The following is a 19874-nucleotide window of genomic DNA, read 5'->3' as shown; positions in this document are numbered from 1 at the left end:
CAAATCAGTATCAGACAATTCTGATAGGAATATCCCATGACAGTGGCATTCTGAAGGAAAACAAATCCATTAACAAAAATGGAATACACTTGAAAAAAACATTTTTAAAAAAATACACTTATAGATATTTAATGTTGGTAATACTTCCAGGAAGTTATCTGACTGCCAATAACGGCAAAATGGATTTATAAGATTTTGTTTTCAAAACTTTAGGGTCTACAGGTATAAACAATTCAACAGATTTAAAACCATTAACATGAGAAGTGTTATAACTTTTTCACATGTTTACAGTTACTTGATCATTTTATTTTGGCACAGTATATCAGGGATATAAAATTAAAGATTTTTGAATACCTATAACAACATTAACAACCAAGAAAAGACAACCTTATGGAATCTTAGACCTTGATTTTATAAACTCAGAAAATGTGTTCAGATTTACAGTTCTTACTTCTCTTGATTTCAGAAAATTCCCTACTACCAATCATGCTAATGAAATGAATGTTTAACAACACAGCGTTATTTATTTATTTTAAAGAACTGTACTTAACAGTACTTAAATCACACTGAAAGCCAATCAAATTATAATCTTTCATAACTATGAAAGATTATTCCTTCTGTTACCATGACATGAGGTTTTAGTTATGCTTTGGAATTAGACTTGCCAAATAAATTCCAAGTTCTGAAAAATTTTTGAATATTTTAATTCTGGTGGGGAAAACAGGTAGTTCTGTGCCCATATAAATATATTTACTGCTAAAAAGAGAGGTGCTATTTGACATTGGTCTGAAAGCATTAATTTCTTTTCTTAGGACACCAAACAATCATAACGTAACTTTCAGGCACAAACAGCTTAAAATAAAGGAAGGAACATTCTTTACTTATTCCATATCTTTTCCACTGCTCGTAGAGTTAATGTTCTGCTTTTGGCACACAGTTAATTCTAATAAAGAAACAAGAACTTGGGAAACACACAGATGGCCACATACTATAAATTAAGTAGTTGTCTTATGTGGGTGGTATGTAAAACATTGCTTCTTCACTCCCTCATATCAAGCCTGAAATCGGAAGACACTTGGTGCTCGATAAGGCTTTTACATTTTCTATTTTTAATGTGTGTAAGAATTTTCTGACCTCCAAAAATAAGTCTTGTCAAGTAGGAAAACTTTTATGTAACGTAATCTCTCAAAATCTAAAATGCTTTTCATTAATGATGGCTCTATTCTCTCCAGAGGAAAGCTCCACACAGGAAAAGTACAAGAAAACGAGCAAATCCAACAAGAAAAAGACGCGTTCAAGTATGACTGAAGTGGTTTAGAGTATTACCCAGGCCCACTGTTGGAAATACTTCTGAAAGAGGTAGCGCTGGAAGCTGGTCACCTGAAGACAGTGAGAAAAAGGATATGAGAAAGGAAGGACCTGATCATCCATCAGATGGAATCCAGACATGACAATTAGAGTTAATGAACCAAGACCCATGAAGCTGCTTCAGCACCTTTTTACAACCCCACTTCATGGCCTTAATAAAACTACCAGGGCTTTTTTTTATGGAGCACATCTGCTCTAAATTCCAAAAGGAGAAAACTTTAAATTCAGAAGCTATGTTTGGTTCCTTCCATGCTTTTCAGTCATGTATAAAGTATATTTAACAGCAGTATATTTACTTTTCTATTTGTTCAGTCAACAGAACATCAGCATTGGAAGATAATATTTCTACAATGAAACTGTGTAGTGTTATTATAGTAGTTACTGAATTTACATTAACATTAATAAGCTGCTGAAGCTGACTGAAAAGTACCAGGCAAATATTTTTTTAAATTCTCCAGTATAATGCCATCTATATTCAAATATTGCTTTTGATTTCAGATATTTAGAAAGTTTATAGTGTGCTTTACAAAAATTAGGTTGATTTGCTGCTCTTGAAAGGTGCCTCACTCAACCTCGATACTGAAGTCCTCCATTTCTTCATAGACAAGTATGGCTAATGAAGCAATGCTTCTTTCTCCCTAAAGTCTGGAAGACCTGCCAAACTTCTAAGGCTGAGGTTGGAACTGATCCTTCTTGTGTCACAGACAAAGTATTTCTGAAGTTTTTCAGTTTTTAGATCCTACTCATTTCCTTAGGTCTCAAGTACCAGTACTACAGCAGCACTGCTTCTTCTGTCCACAAGTAAAAAGAAGCAAGGGGAAGGACAAAGTAGTTCATAGACTAATTGTTAGAAGACTCCCTTTTGCATATTAGGAGATGACTGGAAGAGCTCTGGGCTGAGCTACAAGGTATAACATACAGAGAAAGAGGACTCATTTCATTCCTCACCACAGCGAAAAGAGTAAAACTATCAAGAATTGACCTCGTTGTATCGCTAAGATTCAGATGGTAGTTGTTGAGCAGCCTAATTATGATGCAACCTTTTCAGATTGTCAGTGGTTTTCAGGAAAGTAAAGAGAATGTCTTATTCTGTCAGCTAATGTTAACCCCAAATCCCTGTTTTATCCCATATCACACCATTTCTTTCTAGAAAAAGAGGACAAGTGCCTTTCAGAGCCTTTCAACAGTTTCCCCAGATCACCAGAATGCATGCATTTGGTCTTTTGCTATTATATGGAACAGAGGATTAATGCAGGGCCAAATAATTCATGTTTTTCCATATCAGGCATACCTTCCCCCAGCCTTCTAAGCTGTTCTGCCAGGTATGCAAGTCCATCAGTTTGCAATGTTCTCCTTACCTATAGCAGAGAGCTCCAAGTCTCGCTGCATGCCAGCTTCCCTACCTTCTCCAGTGACATTGCCACACTGGTTTCTTTTCATCCCTAGCTACATTTCTTAATGTTTCCTGACTCCCCTGCTTGTCCTCCTCACAGCAGGGATCATTAAATAGTGGGAGGCAGATCCTCAGGAATCCCAATCTATTTGACCTTTAAGAAATTAAATTCTCTCTCTTCTTCTAGACCATATGTTTAGATGAAACTGTTACCCCCCCAAACTAATATTAATCGTTAATTTAAAAATTAATCAGGCTGCATATTAATCCATGACCAAATCAATGTTAGAGCCATTTGCTAGAAGGATAATTTCATATTTCGTTGAGACATTATTTGTCAGCCTGAGGTCTAATATGTATACAGCTTGTGCTAGCACAAAAATGGTTTTCCCAAACCAAATCAATTCACTGTGAAAAACTGATATCTACATTACAATTGCTTTTTGACAATGGCAGGCAATTCCAGGAACACTTTTCCAGTTTAGGCCTTATCAAAGCCTCCTACAGTAAAACACATTATGCCACTTTTTTTGTAACGAACAGAAAATATCAGTGCCTTTAGGTGACATGCTGCTTTGCTTGCAGGAACTCAGTGGGAGCTGGTGCCTCACGCAGAAGACCTCCCCACTGCGTTCCTGCAGCCTGGTTCAGAAACCCGCAAAGGCAAGATAATGAGTGCTGAGCAGGAAGCTTGCAAGAGCTCGGGGACAGTGTCTCACGGCCAGCTGCATCCCCATCCCCTCTCCTCACCAGGTTAAAAAGTGATTGGGCACATCCTGCTTCTGGGGAAGACGCAGGTGCCTCAGCCGTCGGTACCTCTTTAACTCTGAACTGGAAGAAAACCATCATTCAGAACTAAGAGTCCAGTTTGGTCCTGCACACGGAAATGTCTGTGGGATGTGCAGGACCTCATCGGGAGTCATTGCCTCTCAAGAGAAGTGGCTCGTAGAGCTTTGTATTATAAAATCTTTCCATATCTGAATTAACAGATTAAATAATAAAACACTTCATTTTATTCTAGCAAGTTTTCTCAATGCAAAAAAAAGCCTCACTCTGTTTTAAATGGCTTGGTAATAAAAACCCCTGTAAACTGTCTCTCCCAGTATACACGCTATTGCTAAGACAAGTCCAGCTTTATCGCTGGGGGGGGGGGGAGGTTGCCATATTAACCTTCCAAGAGCTCGTTAAATGTTACTAGTATTGAAAACACGGTCAAACAAGTAAAATAAAATAAAATCAAATGGGAAGTGAATTTAAAAATTAGCAAAATTTAAAAATTAGCAAAATATAGCGTGTTTGCTGGAAATACCTTCTGCCTTGCTTAAACATCAAACTATTTTTTTAAATGTATGTTCAGAGAACACATACAACATAGTGAATAAACCACCCACAGACCAGGTGAATGACGTTTTAAAGGTCTGCTATTTTAATAATTTCCTTCAACTCAATAGTACTTCAGTAAGGAAAGAACATATAACATTACATAAGAAATAATTGAATAATTGTTTTTATCTTCAACATATTTAGTGGAATATCTCTATGTAAACAAAGTTTTCTAAGAGAAAACACTCTTACTAGACATTTGTGGTTTCATGAGCTGTTTATTTACAAGTCATTCTGGAATGAATGTACCTAACAAGGATCCAGATTCTAGTGCTTTTTATTTAAAAGCAACAGTAAATGGAGTTTGTTTGTAAATGGAGTTTCTTTGGTCTTTAATTAATTCCATTATTTTTAAAAATTATTGCTTTGAAGACATTTAATCCACAAAGCAATTATTTTTATTAAAAAGAAACCACTTTTCCTCATCCAATGTTCTCATTCAAAACAACTCATCTTTGTAGGGAGATACATCCAGGAAAAAAATATTCTGCTTTGACACAAAGATAAGAGAGCACTTAACAACTCAGAACTGATTCCTGGAAGATCCGAATCAAATATACACGTTCAATCCTTCTTGTGAGTTACAGTCCAAGTTTTTGCATATATTCTAAACAGAACTAAACCAATCTTTTAACTAATAGAAGATATATGGGACCAACCTCCCAACACAGTAAGTATATTAAAAAATGTCATGTGTACTAATTAAATTACGGAATTAAAAAAATCTACATGCACATTCTCAATCCTTGTTTTCAGTGGCCTAAGTCCTACTTTGCATGCTAAGTGAGACATAGCTTTATGAAGATTTGTAATCCCACTTTCAAAGGGAAGAGCATACCAGGATTGGATACCAGGTAACTCTGGTATAGACAGTAAAATGTTGCCCTACAGTGGAAAGAGGTGTAAGTGTGAAAAAGTACTGTGTTATTCTTACTCATGAAGTTGCTATTGCAGACAGAAGCTGCTATTAGATAGAAATTAATTTCAACTTCATCTTGAAGCCTCTCTTAACACAAAAACTAACATTAAATGCTGCAAAGAAATTTCTTTCCACATGAAGAGATCCTCTGAACTGATCTTCATACACTTTGGATCTTTTTTAGTTAAGAATCTGATTGCAAACATGTTTAAGCTGAACTGTGAAGAAACTACTTGGAAATAAGAATATCCACACAGGAGTTGTATTACTTTAAAAACGTTTCATAGTAAAGCAACTTAACCTTCTTGTACAGGCAAAGACTGAGTCTTTCACAGATGTGTTGGCAGATACCGCTGCACGGAGGTAAAATCACTTCTTACATTATTGCCCAGTCACAACAAAAATTTTAATGATCTGTGGTTATAAAAGCCACTAGAACATTAAAGGTATCATACAATCCTCACCTAATTACTTGCCTAACCATTAAGAGACAGGAAGCAACCATGCACACACAGTAAAGAGGAAAACCTTTCACTAGTGACAAGCAGTTGTACTTTACCAGATTAAAATTCCATGCTCTCTTCTATTGTTATCCACAATTCAGAGATATTGTTCTACTTATGCTTATTTTTTGTGCTCTGTAAAACGACAACATGTCATCTTCCACCCTGAACAGCTGTAAACCTTTCCACAGGTTATTTCTGCACTTCTTGAGTATCCTCCTTCTCCTGCCAGACATAATACCGCTACTTCTATCACATATGGTGCAGTTTTCCAGCTGTAGAGAACCCAAGTAAAGATCCTGGCATTAGGCAAATCTTTCCTATAATGTAAATCTGGTTCTATCAAAGTCAGGAAATTTTTTACAGTTGAATTCAGTTAGGGGACAACTTAGACTTAATAGCCCGTTCCTGCTCACAGCACAAGTTAGGGAAGACAAACTGTAATTGTGGGAGTGACTTGTTTGGCCTAATGGCCACATCCTCAGGGCTGAAGTTAATTCATTTTTTATTGAAAATTCCCATAAGAGTGACTCCAAAGGGGAAGCAATCCTTTCCAGTACAGACACCGTACAGGTGAAGTAATTACTTTCTTATCCTGAGATTTAGTGGCTATTGCTCCTTAGTTCTAGCCGTAAAGTGTATTCTTTCTTCACTGACTGATAGGTTTAGTTCCTGATGACTGTTGTTCTCCTTATTAAACTTTAGCCCTTAAGAAGCAGAAAAGGAAGAGCACCATTAGTTGAGAAAGTTAATTTTAAAAAGCAATAGAAAGTATCTCAGCAAAAATGTGTATCTAAGCCATGAACTTTAACGAGGTAATAAAAAATAGTAAGAAAGAAAACAAATGTGTGTGAACAATTATTTTACCTGAAATTGCATAAAGAATTAATCATACCAGATTACCCTTGCAGCAGTATAGAATTTGTATATAGTAGGCTAACAGTTGAAATCCATATGAGATTATTATTTATACATACCCCTGAATATATGTTTTACCATAACAGACAGTATTTAATAAATCTTCCAAAAATTCTTGCAGCTATAGACTTGCAGCTTCATTTTGTTTTGAAATATTTTTATATTATTGGGCAAGATATTCAGGTTTTGATTCTTAGTACTGAGTCATTTAGTAATATCTCTGACTCTCAATAGCAGTGTGTAAATTTATACTAGCTGGTGATCCAGCCATCAGCTTCTAGACAAACACAATACCTTTAATTTATTCTTCTTCTAAATATTATATCACACACACACAAATATATATGTATCTATTTCAAATTATTTTGCTGCAGGAGAGCAGCAAAAATCCATCATAATCAGAGAAGCTGTAACATGAAGAATGACTTCTTCACAGCACAGATATTATTTCTGCTTTCTCATACTCATGTAGATTTTTAGTTTCATGATTTATTTGCACCACAGTGAAATATCCAACCTAGTTCAAAGCTAATGATATGCAAAGTATTAACCTTGACAGCTGAATAAGATCTTTATATTCAAAAACGGTGAGGAATGAGTAAAGGAAGAGAGGACAGAGGTGCTGACAGACACATCCATGATTCCTAGGAAAACATGCTTAAAGAAGGCACATTACAGCATTTCTATGCGGCTAAGCTCCTACAGTCTAAGCTACAGCTACAGCAGCTGTTCTACTAACTTTCTACATGGGCACTCTTGTACTAGAAGAGGGGTGATTTTAACATCTTGAGCTTAACTCACTTTCAAAGAAGACTAAAAACAATGGTCTTGGTTCAAGATAAGGTTTAAAGGTAATACCTTTTGCCTACTATTTTCTTGCACCAGAAAATTCTTAGTCAGCCATCTCCATCCATTTCCAAAACAGATTACTGGTGACTGCCTTCTCTTTCAGTTGAAAGTGGTTCAGAAACCTAGCCTGCAGGTACTAATGTAGCCATGTCATATGAATTGATATTTGACCAAGTCTTACATTCATCTTAGTATTTTCTGAACAATTAGCAAACAAGGAAAACAAACAGGAAGATCCTGTTTGGAAAACCCTCACTTTGAAGGACTGACAAAAGCTACCTCACTACAGCCATTGCAACCAAATGACACTTTCTATGACTGGCAGAACAGAGCAGCACACAGTATTCATAGGAGAACCCTTTGATCCCAAGAGTATCATTTACCTGTGTTACGGGTCATTTAATTATTTGTCTTCTCAGTCAATATCCTTTGATGTAACAAATTCAGGATGCCAGAGCTCTGGTACATGGAGAAGTGATTAATTCCAGCAGTAGCATCTTCAAAGATGACGTTGCAATACAACACAGAAGAAAGAAAAAGACACAAAAAAAGAAATAGTATATCTCTCTAATTCAGCTAAGAGCCAAACTCTATATGTTAGTCTGAGTGAATTTTTTTGAGGGATTAGCTACATAGTGTAGCCTTTTTCTTTGTTTTATGTGACACGTAAATCTTGTATTTATTAAAGTGTAATCGACAGATATAAATCCATGGGAGTATATGTTTACATATTCTAAAGAAAGGTAATATTAAAGTGCTGAAAATAGCATTCACCTATTTTTTAAATGAAAGAATTCAGGATGTATTCTCATTCCCTTCCTAACAACCCTCATAAAGTGCAGTGATATTGAAGCCATGCAACACGTAGTCCACACAAATACACATATATTGGCACTCTGTGCCATTATCTCTAACTTTACAAATTTGTATAATTTTTTGAGGTTGATCAAGGCAGACCAATCACAAAATGAGTATTCTGTATAAATGAAAACATCTACCCTTGCTGAGCTTTTCCTATCCCTTTCTATAAGGTACCTAGACTCCTTGTTATTTTCTAAATTTCTCTGAGGCTCACTCTTGAGGTGCCCCGGACTATAAGGGAATATGTCCACTTTTATCCTTAAATCCCGAGAACCAGACTGACTGCAAAAAGACAAAGAAGGTCAGAAGGCTGAGGTTACACCTGCGTAAGTGAGCGGTGCAGCCCAACGGGAGAAGGCTTGTCGAGCAAAACGGTGCCGAGGACGCAACATCCACACTACATACGTCTCAAGGAGCATTTACTCAGACTAGTTGATACCAGCTTCTGCAGACTGAATGCCCGTTGGCAGTTGGACTTCATCTGCTGTACTCATCTTCAGTTCATAATTAGTTAAAAAAGAATCCAGTTTGCAATTGCTGATACTGCTTCATGACATGAAGTAAAGCACAGTAAATGGGAATGATTGGGATATTCACTTTAAAAGTGCACTCCTGATAAAAAACCTAAGTTCAGCAAGCTGCTGGACTGTTTATGATTTTGTGAAGGTACGTAGTTAGTGTAGCTGCACAAAAACTTAAAGTTTAATATGCTTACCTGTTTTGTTAGAATTCAGTCCTCAGCCCTAAAATTTGACATTTTACTCTCTTTTGCATATTCTAACCCTAAAGGGTTGAATTCAAATTAGGCCTGGAAGCAGTCATGCTGAAAGATTAAAAGTCTGTTTGCATAGCCCTTTTGGGCTACTACTGTGGATTTAGACTTCAAGATTACTCTTTGATACATATTTTCTAATTTTTTTTAATCTACCCATTATCTTCTTCATAAGAGTTCTCCATGAAGAAGTAATTTATCAGATTCAAAGGTATGATCTCTTCAACTGGGTGAAACAGATGAACTTGAAAAGCATGTGAAACCTGACTTTTTTTCTGGGTGGCAGGGCTTGTCGGTAAGAAATTGTCTTTATTTCCATCCGTGTTTGCTCATTTCTATAATGGGATGATGACTCTAGTAAAGGTCATATTGTTTTAATATAGTACCAAAAAGAAGCATAGAAAGTTTTGAACTGTACATCAAAGAAATGTCCTTACCATTTTAATAATTTTATCTTTGTTTTATTAGATGTACCATTTAACTATCCATTAATGTGGAAACTGCATAAAATGTTAGCAATCTACGCTTGGATGCAAGCCCAAAGTAATAACTGAAATTATAATTACTGAAAACATAGCGCTTCAACTGTTGGCTCTATGCCTCAGTGTATTTTTTTTTCAAGCAAAAGATTATTTGAAGTAAAATAATATGGCTTGAGAACACTATGATGCTCCAGAAGAGCTGCCCATCTGTTAGTGAGAGGGGACTGAAGAATTGCTTAGAGATGGAAGATTTTAATCTTTTCTGCTTTCTTCAGATATGCCGGGGAACCAGGAAAATAATGGGATATGTAGCACACAGTTCCCATGTGGCCTCTGCCAGCTCTTCATATCAGCACCTGTCACAGCTTGATCTACAAGTTGATTTAACATGTAGCCACTCAGAAAGGTTGCTTTCACATGAAACCTCCTTATCTACCTGCTCTGGTCGTGCCAGATGGAGGAGGTCATGGCCTTGGGAGGAGTTATTTGCAGATTTTCCCTCTCTCTTTTTCATTTAGTTTTTTATTTTAAAGGGAATCTGAGTGGTGTTATTTACAGCCCTGTTAAGGAAGATGAGCAGAACTGAAGGACAATAACACAGATATAAGTTTTATGATGTTATTGCTCCAGGCCAAAAGAGGTGAAAGTACAGTGCTAATGACACAGCATTTTGGTGTCTGCTTTCACATTATGGCAAGGAACGTGAAGGTAAGAAAAACATATTTACAAAGGTATTAAAGGGCTATGATATGCATAGGTGCTTTTGGGTACCCAGTAATTCTTTCTCCTCTTCTTTCCTCCTCCTCTTCCTTCCTCCTCCTCCTCCTCTTCCTTCCTCTTGCTCCTCTTCTTCTTCTTCCTCTTCCTCCTCCTCTGCTTCTTCCTCTTGCTCCTTTTCTTCTTCCTCCTCCTCTTCTTCTTCTTCCTCCTCCACCTCCTCCTCCTCTACTTCTTAAGACCCTATTAATCAACAAGAATGGAACTAGCAGTGCACATACCACATATAATAGGCACAATAGCAGAAAAAAAGAGAAAGCCTTGTAAAGCTGAGATTGCGATAGAATTGCAGGCTTCATTTAGAAAAGCTACAGGTATATTCAGCATCAACTGACAGATTAATTGAGCTTTTAGAAAACAGCCTAAAATATAACACAAAAACATAGTTATAGAGGGGACAGGATGGTGATTTTAGCTCTCCATTTGTTTTGCAGTAGCTGGAAAGAGAAGAAAAGAGGAGACCAGCCATTATGAAGAAGGGCAAACCAACCATTTTTATTGCCTCTTCAGCCTTGTTATTGAAGACTAGGAGCAAAGTAGAAAAGGCAATTTTCAGATCCAGCATTCCTTGGTTGATATTAAGACTACTACTGAAGAAAGATGTCACCTGAATGCACATTTTTATGTCAATAATCAACACAAAAATCTGCTGAAATACCTTCTCAACCAAGCTTGATTAAATGTTAAAAATCTGAGCTAATAAATGTGCTGAACGGAACGTCCATTTCATTCGACGTGCAACCACTGCCCCTTCCTGGGGAATGACCCTGTGAATGTATTGCCCTTATAAGACTTCAGCAAATGTTTTATGTTATTAATCATTACTCCTAGTCATTAGTTTTACAACTGTATAAACCTAGATAATAAAAATACTACTGTTTTAGAGAAAAAAAATTGTGACTTCCTTCTGCATAGAGGAAGCAATCAACAGGGATGCATTTTATTTAACATTTAGTAAAATTTTCACTATTTCCAGAGCTGATATGAAAGACTTAAGTGGTTTTTGCTGTGTTATACATTTAATACTAAATATTTATTTTACTTTACCAAAATGTTTATGAAATTTTAAAGAATTTTCTCATCTTTTAATTACCACTCCATTCTTGCAAATGTATTCTTTTAGAACCCTTTAGTAAAAAATTTGGATTTTCTTGCCATTCCTTTAATTATTGTACACAAGTTTTATCATTTTGAGACTGTTAGTTTTTCTGCTTAAACATGGTATTTGAAACAAAGCTTTCTCTACAACAAATACCCACGTTTTTTCCATGTTACATGTTTTTACCATGCTAGAACACCAAGCACCTCTTAAAATTACCCATTACCACTTGTTTCAGAATACATTGCAATGTGCTGAACCAGTTATGCATGCATGTGCAGAAATTCCTTTTCAGACCTGTAGTCTTCAGTCAGATACATTTGTAGTCATAGTTTTCATAGCTAATCATCTCAAACCCAGTCATAGCATCTATGAGCATCTATGAATCACTAACTTTCTCCAGGAATGAGTTCCATAGGATGCCTACAAACTCAGGAAAATGTTTCCCTATTTTAACAGCATCTTTTCCTCTGTTTTCTACCCCTGCCTCAGAAAAGCATGAATGATAGTACAGGGTAACACTGTCTCTCCCTTTTAAAATCCAAACTGATAGTGAAAGAATGTAAATTAATGTATTTTTGTATATGAAAAAAATGAGTTGTAGAATTGTTATAACTACTGTATTTATTAAGATGTTTCAAACTGTTATAAATTACATCTGTATTGTTTATGGTTTTCAAGAAAATTTGCTGATACTTAAGTAACTAACTTTCAGCCATCATTTATTTGATTTAAAGTCATTTTTTTATTTTGAACACTTTTTGGTTGTAGATTTAAAAGCAAAAAATCAAGGACTGACCTAACTTCAAAACAAAATCTCCAACAGTTGGCTCTTCCTGAACATTCTTTAAACTTCCCTCCTTCTTGACATTTATAACACTGCTCATCTTTGAATGATAACACACGAGCTTAAAGAATGAACACCGAATGAAGTACAAATATCTGCGTAGTCACATGCCAAAACTGGCACAAACTTGGAGATTTGCTTTTACTTCTCCTTTCAAGACCCTGAAGCTGAAGCGGAGATGGCATAAGCTGCTATCACCGTAGCTGCTGTGGCCTTAGTGCATTCAAACTGAGTTACAGAAAATGGTAAGAAAACAAGGGCATGACTAGAAGCATAGGGTCTGGAAGGAGGATGAGAGTTGGAGTCATAAAATGAGGGACAGAGAGGAAGGATAAAATGAAAAGAGAAATATAAAAAGAATTATGGATAGGGGGATTAAGGAAGGAAGAAAAAGCAGGATGAAGAGACAGCAGGAAATCAAGCAAGAAATAGATTTTGGACACAATGTTTTTTACTCAACTGTCTGTCCGTTTTATCAGTAGTTACTCATGATCTTGTACTAAAGAAGGAGCCATTACATTGGAGTTCTTTTAATTGTTTAGTACAAGAACTACCTCTCTTCATTGCATCACTTAAATGAATCTTAGATGTTTAAGACTTTTTTTATTTCCAATTTGGCCCTTAGTCTGCCTCTCTAGGTTCTCGGACTTTTTTTTAGTCTTCAGTGAAAGCTTTTGTACTGCCATCCTTGGCTAAACAGTTGCTCATAAACACATCCAACAGGAAAATGTTATGCTTCTTTGGTTTGTTTTTCATAAGTTTCAGCCAGGCATAACACTTCCTCGACAGTGGTGCCATTATTATTGCCACCATCGGCACTGAAGAAAGCACAACTGGCAAGCAAAATAGCTTCCCTTTTTGTCATATGCACAAAACCAACCTCAGCAAGTCCAAGAACACAAACTCAGCAACACTAAAAAACATGGAAGAAGAAATTCTACCAGTGGAAAAAAATCACTATAAAAAGAAAGAGACACTGAGAAAGAAAAAGATTATATCCTTCTTGATTAAAAAGCAATTGATGTATACATTCTGCATGCTCAGGAAAACCCAGTGTAGACATCAGCATCCATTGCCGCTCCTTCATAGCACCGTAAGCTCAGTGCTTGAAGAAAGTACAACATCCCCTAATTCTTTAGTGCTCATCAAATTCTCTAACCTTTTTTTTCCCCCCCGTTTTTGGCAAGAACCTGTCTATCGGTGTTTTAGTTATCTCCTTTCATCAAAGTGTCAATTTCTTTATCTTTTGCATTCCTAAGATATCTTACTGTGCTCCTCTTCTTCCTCCCAAATATCTCCCACAGACTCAGTGAGTGTGAGAGGACATAAAAAGTGCAGTGGGGATACAAATGGCATTTCTCAACTAGTTTTCTTACATTATGTGTCTTTATCAATTTCCTGTTTTAGGGAAAGAAGTTGTCCATGGCTCCTGTTGTGAGCAATTTATATTCATGTGCTGTTTGCTTTTAAAGTATTTCTTTTGTTCAGGTGGATATCTAAAAAGGAGTATTATTTCAAGGAGGTAGGTTTTGGTGTTTTGGTGACAGGTGGCCCCACTAGCTAAGTGTTGGTAGTATTTGCTTAGCTGAATTGGCTGTAGATAACAGTTATACTGAATAGCCCCCTCTTTCCTCAGAAAGTGGTTAGGCTCATGTAATCTGTGATAAAACTTTTCCAGTCTCTCATTGTTTCTCTTCACAGAACCCTATTCCCTTTCTTCATAGCATTTCCACCAGATTATTCCCTTTCTTCATACCCCCCCCCACCAGAGGGTGACCACCAGAAAGGTGCATGGACCTTAACAAGTCTACCCCAAAAGCCTGTGTCACATATTTGACAAGTTCGTACAATGCCTCCTTACCTTTGTCACTGAAGGGAGTTAGGACTGGTCAAAACGTTGCAAAGGAAGGCAGATCAGTACTTGCAGATTCAGACTGAAAGTTCTCACACAGTAAAGCTGTTAAGCAAGTGCTTAAATTGATCTCTCTTCAGCAACCAGCCCTTGGATACATGCCTTAACAGCCTTATTGAGCAATAATGGCCCACTGAATTGAGGCCTGAGAGCAACCATAGCTCCACTCAAGCTGGACAGTTCCCTAGTGACAATGACAGTATTGCACCCCCAGCATTGAAATTGTGGTGATTGCCAGCAGTCTTAGATTTTGCGTGGTTAACTTTTTTGGGTGAAATTGTTTTCCCACATTTAGACTCTTTTTGAAGTGTCCTTGTCTTTCATCTGCTACTGTCCTTTTGTCTGAATTGGTTGCCTATGTTGAACATTTGAAAAAAAAAAAAAACAAACAACCACCCAACCACCCCAAAAAGTACAGTGGGTTGCAAAATAAAGAAAATGCAATTATAAAAAAAAATTATAATACAATGGCAGTTACCAGAAACCGATGTCATGTAGGTTGCCTACAGTGACAAAAAAAAAGTTCGGTGCCTTAGTAATTCAACACTTGTTGAGATATCTTTGAAAATGTATAAATTTTACTTTTAGCCAAGTTCTGACTTCCCTTTGAACAGAAGGTTGAACCAGTCCTTCTGTCTAAGGACAGAAGGTTGTTTTAAACTACGTCCAGTTCCAACCATTCAGTTCAAATAGGCATTGATTTGTGAACCTAATGAGATTTTAAGAGTTGCTTTTAAGACATCAAACCAAATTTTTTAGTATGCTGAACTGCAACTTCTAATTTTAGCAGATGAAGAATTTCAGGATAAAGACATTGTCTTCATACATATTCACAAAGTACTAAATATATGCCTCACTTATGTGAATTTTTAACAACATAGTAAAGAGGAATCTAGACAGAATCGCAGTGCTCCATAAAAAAAGAAAACAAGGAAAATTAGCACATCGTGTCTTGCCTCAAGTGTCTTCAGTGACCTCAGTGATGAGACTGTAATAACTCATGACCAAGCAGTAACAAAAAAATGGGACAAACTAGAATTCTGCCCTTGATCCTCTAGCTTATTCTGATGTGCATAGCCTTGAAATTGTAGTTTCACAGGTTAAGGTGACTGTATTTTCTCATTAGTAATACTCCTCCACAGCTCACATTTGTTTTTACATGGCTGGGGACCTTTAAGTGACCATCTGTGATAAGCCAGCCTTTACAACACCTTCTGTGGCCCACCGTGGTTCTGCTCACCTTACCTCCACTGAGATGGTCAGCAGTTATCAGTTGTCTCCAGCATAACTAGGTGCTATGACAAATGGCCTGACAGCTAAGTCCTACCAAAGTCCTTCCCCTTCCCAAAGGATCCTAGTACAGTTCACTGACTGTTTCTGTACTGTGTTTTTCAGCATTCCCAACATCTTTTCATTTGTTTGCATACCGAATGCAAACAAAAAAATCAGCTTTCTGTGTTAAAGACCACCACTGCTGCACATAACTCTTATTATGTCCAGTTATTCCTGAACACATGAGCACGGCTTATTCCGAAATGCCAGTTCTACTTCTGTTCTGCCCTTCAGGGAAGTTCCAAAGCTTAGGCTTAACCTAAGATGTTAAGAGACCTCTGAACCACCATTTCAAGATGCCAAAGAGGCCTCTGAACCACCATTTCGAGAAGAATGTAAGGAATGCCTTCCTTACACTCAGGAAGGCATTGCAGTATCATTCAACTCGCAGCAGGCTGAAGCTCTGAGGTGGCCTAAAGCTGTGTGTTTTAACGTTTTTCACCTCCTTAAAATATTCCAATCATTATACTCATGTATAATGTGTTTCAGACTGACATTAGAAATGCTTTTCTTTCATGTGTCTCTGATAAGTATTTCTTCGACTCCTCGAGCATATATGAAAAAGTTCGAAACTACTTGATTCGAGAAATTCAGGTTTTGTATCCATTCCTACAATGGCAAGCTTCCAACCCCCTTTTGTAGTGACCAACAGACTCATGTGCCTCATATTAATCTGTGTTCTCCAATACATATCAGTTGTTTGGAGTAGGAATAAAAGCATCCAGAACATTTCAGGCAGCTCTCCAGTCACATAAAATATAGAAGAGACAGAACGCAGAACTATGTGTATATCCAGGTAACTTAAAGTCCAGACAACTGTAAAGACGGTCCATTCTCACAATTTTTTTTTCTTATCTGCCAGCCACCATCAAGCAAGATGCTTAGACTGAAAAAGAAAACCTAAAAGTTAAAATATCCAATGAATCACACATAGAACAGTTCATGACACGGCCACAAATTCCTACCCTACTTAAAAAATAGTTTTGGAGAAAGCATTTCACATGTTGGCATGGATGATGATTACAGGGCTGCTTTACATAGTAGTTTTTCCCATAATTTTGAATATCTCAAGTACTTAGAAACTACCTTGCAAGAACCATTTAGAAAGCTGTTCAGCAGATGCTGCTTGAATTTATCAGTGCCTAAATTTTACTGCTATATTTTATTTTGATTGACAATGTAACTTCTTATCAAAATAGCTCCACTACAGAATAAAGAAACAGCAACGTCAATAGAAAATACTTCTCTACTGATAGAACTGCAGCCACGTTAGAAGGCTAGCAACACTCTTTAGCATGATGTTCAGGACTAAGTGACAGCAGCTGAGGAAAGGTTAAAGGATAGAATATGATCTCTTCAGCTAAAAGCATGTTTGTCCTGCGCTGTGAAGCACCATGCAGAAGCATCCAACCCAGGTCTGATCAAGCAAAGCTCTTGAACTACAAGTGGTGAGGTCACATTAGCACAGTTGAGTGGCAAGGTTTATGAGCTTGGAAGCAGAGCCAGTACAACCCAAGCTATACTGCTTTCAGGCTACAAGCCAGAGTGCTGCCCTATATTACGCAGGGGGAAAAGCAGAGCTGGCACTAGCTGTAACTGTGCTGCTAGGGAGTTGCTTAGAAAGAGCAAGCAGAAAAGACAATTCCTGAGGAAAATGAAGGAAGCAGCAGAGAGCCCCTTGCGGAAAAACAGTAAAATGAGAGACATGAATTCGAGATAGTGAGGGCAGATTAGGAAGAGACCTTATCTATTCAAGAGAGGATGCAATGGTCTGGAAGCCAGGGAAGCTTGAACTCCCTTACCTCTTTTCCTGAGGAGACTTCTAGCCGGGTAGCTCAAGGCATAAGTAGCCCCTGATGAACTGCATGAAGGGCTGACCTGGGCAGCCAGTCATGTGTACCTTGGCTGCATCCAGCCACACTAGTCCTTATGGCTGTGTGTGATCTCATTTACTTATAGATGAGCAGCAGATCTAATTAGAAGAGTTAGGAGCCATACTTCAGTATTCAGTAATAAAAGCGTAAGCTGAAGAGGTACTAGGCTGCTAATATAATCAGGAATTTTGACCTTGCCATGAGCTCTTATTCTGTATGAGGTTTTATCACAGTATGAAAATCTCTTCACCTCTCTTTGCTAGGGCTTACACAATTGCTACGCCAGAGCAAATATGCCCCTGATGGTCATTGAATGTATTCAGGTATTCAAAATACATGAATGTATTTTTTTAAACGTACACAAAACTAAAGATAACCACTTTCCATCTTTTTGTTTCCGTTTGCTTAAGAAAATGCCAAACAAACTGAGCTTTGGGAGTTGTAACTCATGCTATTTAAAACAAACTGCCATTGGCAAAACATAAATATCTAGTTTTGCTGCCTTTTTTCATCCAAAACTGATTGAGGAGGTAGAAAATCAACAGAATAGACAGACTGCTGGTCACTGCCTTTTAAACTTACTGATACTATTTCATCATCTGTCTCTTCCCTCTATTGTTTCTTGCACTTACATTATAAAAAGATTAGGATTTAGGAAAGGGTGATACCTTTTATTAGGCTGACAGGTGTAAGCAGGAGAAATAGACAAGCTTTAGCACAGGTTTGAGACAGAAGCCACAGGTTGAGAACAATTTCCTTTAAGCTTATATTGATCATGTTGATGAATTAGACAATCTGAGGGAATAAAAAAGTTGGAATAGGTATAGCAAACGAGGGTATTAGTAAGCAGAGAGAATGAAAGATTGTTAGTTCTTGTGGGACAGAGACTAAAATGCAAAACTGTTAGGTGCTGGTAAAAGGTATGGGGAAATCACATTGTGCTATAAAACCAACACCTCTACTGCATTCCTAATATTGAACATTTTGGCTTCCATCTCAGACCTAAAGTAGGGTTTGTGTGCCTGAAAACTCATCTGTTTTTCCTCAGAGACTGGGTTGATCTAAAGAGAGATCCTTTTCGCTATAAGTCTTGCCTTATACCATCCACAGCCACAATAATGCTATGATTATACAGTGGGGTTTTGGTGGGCTTCAGCTTTGTTTTTGTACGGTGCCGACAGCAAGAGGCGGTGAGCGACCCATGTCCAGGCGGCCTGGGCACCGTGGTGCCAGTACAACTAATACTGACCGGTGGCTTCTCTCCTGCTTCTTACTGGTCTTCCAGATCTAGGATAAACTTCTGATGAACGGGGGACTAGATGGACCAATGCTATGTTAGGAGGTTCGGTTGTTACAAAATTTGTTACATCTTCTAAAAACGAAAATTTCCGAGTTTGTATAGCCAAGGACCAGCAACTGTGACAAAGCCTAATCAAACGCAAAATACATGGAATTGTATAAATTAGTAGCCAATCAGCATTAAGTTGTTATGAGAAAACACTAAATCATCCATTGTTGCTATAAAAAGGAGCAGTGCCTTTTTATAGCAGAATCTAAATAAATTAAGTCAGCACGACTCCTGTGTATAAACAAGGATCACAGCAAATTAACACATTCTCCAGTTGTGTGTGAGCAATTAAAACAAACTGAAGCAATACTGTAGCAAACTTATTTTTAAAAATAAGTGATTGACAAAAAGAAATCAAGGATCCTTTTCTCAATAAATCTTCCTGAAAATTTGCATTTAACTACTTCCTCGGAGCTTTTTTTGTTGTGGTTTTTTTTTTTTTTAAATAAAAGACTTGCTGCTTTTACATGTTTGTTAGAAGATCTGGTTTAATGTTTTTCTTTCTTCCTAACTTTCTATTTACACAAGAATAGCAAATATTCACTTATGTTTGCTTTTTTAAGGGTAGCTCACCTCTAGCAGTTTTTGGATGATTCAGTAAAGAATATTGGAAAGGTCTTTTACTATGTGTGTTAATGGGTAGATGTTCAGAGGGCAATTTAACATACTAGTGTTAAATTTGTTTTAACAAAAAAATAAGTTTACATGTTTTGAATTAAAACAGTCTGATTAACTGGGCTACTCTAATCAGTATGCAATGCTGGGATCCCCCACTTTTGTCAGACAAAGATAATTCTGGACAGACAAAGTAGTGACTGTCTAATACTAAAACAAGTGGACACCCTGGTTCTTTTAGTTCTTCCCAAAAATAGATAAAAATGCATTTTGATTTGGATAGCCTTTTTCTCCATACAGGATGATCGTTAAATTGATCAGGATAAAACAAAAATTCAACGACTATAGCTAGTTTGGGGATGAATAGTTCCAAAGTCTTAGGGATTGATGCTACCCTTTACACAAACCTAAAAATATACAAAGAAATGGAAATGTTTCTAAAAATATCTTAAATGTTTTTAGAAGGGATATAATTGTCTGATATCTATTGTATCGATAATTGTCTATAGCTATTATAACATATAAACACAGCCAAGGCCTTTCAAAGTTTACTCTGTTAAACACAATAGGCCTTTCTTTATAAGTTACCCTAACAAGCTTTTCCTCCCTATTTCTTTTCTCT

General features: G+C 37.0%; 1 long non-coding RNA gene across 1 annotated transcript in view; it reads right to left on the bottom strand.

The window, feature by feature from the left end:
- Nucleotides 1-7813, bottom strand: part of LOC142408666 (uncharacterized) — a 39322-nt gene extending 31509 nt beyond the window's left edge. Inside the window, exon 1 of the long non-coding RNA XR_012775371.1 lies at nucleotides 7717-7813. This is a non-coding gene — a long non-coding RNA (uncharacterized LOC142408666). The remainder of the gene's footprint in view (nucleotides 1-7716) is intronic.
- Between the last annotated feature and the right edge of the window lie 12061 nt (nucleotides 7814-19874).

This window comes from Mycteria americana, chromosome 4 (assembly GCF_035582795.1).
Source record: "Mycteria americana isolate JAX WOST 10 ecotype Jacksonville Zoo and Gardens chromosome 4, USCA_MyAme_1.0, whole genome shotgun sequence".
Classification (NCBI taxonomy): domain Eukaryota; kingdom Metazoa; phylum Chordata; class Aves; order Ciconiiformes; family Ciconiidae; genus Mycteria; species Mycteria americana.
The sequence above is the reverse complement of the archived record's forward strand: the minus strand, read 5'-3'. Positions and strand labels throughout refer to the sequence as shown.